The sequence below is a fragment of the Echinops telfairi genome, unplaced genomic scaffold, assembly GCF_000313985.2.
Source record: "Echinops telfairi isolate 266 unplaced genomic scaffold, ASM31398v2 ScPeMD7_34;HRSCAF=130, whole genome shotgun sequence".
NCBI lineage: Eukaryota > Metazoa > Chordata > Mammalia > Afrosoricida > Tenrecidae > Echinops > Echinops telfairi.
In genome coordinates, this window is record NW_022103931.1 from 2423045 (window position 1) to 2424513 (window position 1469).

A 1469-nucleotide genomic window follows, 5' to 3' on the forward strand; every position below is an offset into this window, starting at 1 on the left:
TCAATGACACTCAATGTAAATGGATTAAATGTACCAATCAAGAAACAAAGAATAGCAAAATGGATACAGAAACAGGATCCATCAATATTCAGCTTACAAGACACACATGTTAGACATTTAAAAAGCAAAAAATAAATCAAGCTAATGGGAACTTTTTTTAAAGTAGAAGTGGCATTAATTATCTCTGAAAAAATAGACTTCAAGATATAAACCATTGTGTTGGGCTAGGTTCTTTAGAGAAGCAACACATTTGATGCTAATATGTGTATGTATATTGAAAGAGATTTATATAAAGGAATTGGCCACACAGATGTAGCAGTAAGTCTAGTCTAGTTCAAATCAGTGTGTCAGATGGCAATCTGGAGACTTCTCCTGACCATTAGTTACAGAAGCTGATAAGCCAGGAAGCAGGAAAACCAGGCTGGTGGATGCAGAATTAAATGAACCCAAAGTCAGTAGTTCACTAATTGCTGCTGGGATTGGTATGCAATTTGACAGGAATTCATCCAAATTCAACAACAGAAATGATTTAGCTTACTTACCGTGTTAATCTATATGAGGAGTAGGCTGAATGAAACCTCCTCTCATTTTATCAAGAATGTGAACAAATTAAGGTGGTAGTCAACCTTATTCTTCCCCAAACTGCTTGGCTGATTCACAGAAGACCCCTCATGGAGTTGACCGAACTATGTTACATCACACCTTGGAAGAATCCTGGCCCATCCACATTGACATAAAACCTAACTATTACAGCTATCAAGAGAGACAAAGAATGGCATTGGATAGTGATTAAAGAGACAATTGAATGAGAATACATAACTATAATAAATATCTATGCACCCAATGAGACATCCTCAAAATTGGTTAACCAAATTCTTCAGAGAGTTGAAAAGTGAAATAGACTACAATCAAAGTAGGAAACTTCAACACATCATTCTTGAGGAAAAACAGAGAAACTAGAAATAAATTTAATAGAGACACAGAAGAACTAAACAACACAACTAATAGACATGACCTATTAGACATATACATAACATGCCATGAAATAACAGCCAAATATAAATTATTTTCTAGCGCACATGAAACATTCTCCAGAATAGACCAAAAGCTACACCACAAAGCATGCCTTAATAAGTTTATAAACATCAAGATATTACAAATTATATTTTTAGATCACAATGCTATAAAATCAGAAATCAACAAGAAGATCAAGGGTGTGCCTGTCGGGTTGACTAGAGAAACAAATTCATAGACACTCACGTGCTTTAGAAAGAGCTTTATATTAAAGAGTAATTGTATATTAAGAAAACATTACAGCTGAGTCCAGTTCAGGGTCATAAGTCCAATATTGGCCCATATGTCTGATACCAGTCCACAAATTTCTCTTTAGACTCACACAACACATGCAACGATGCCCAATGCAGGAAGGTCACAGACTAGTGGGTGGAAAGTCTTGTGGATCCAGTGGC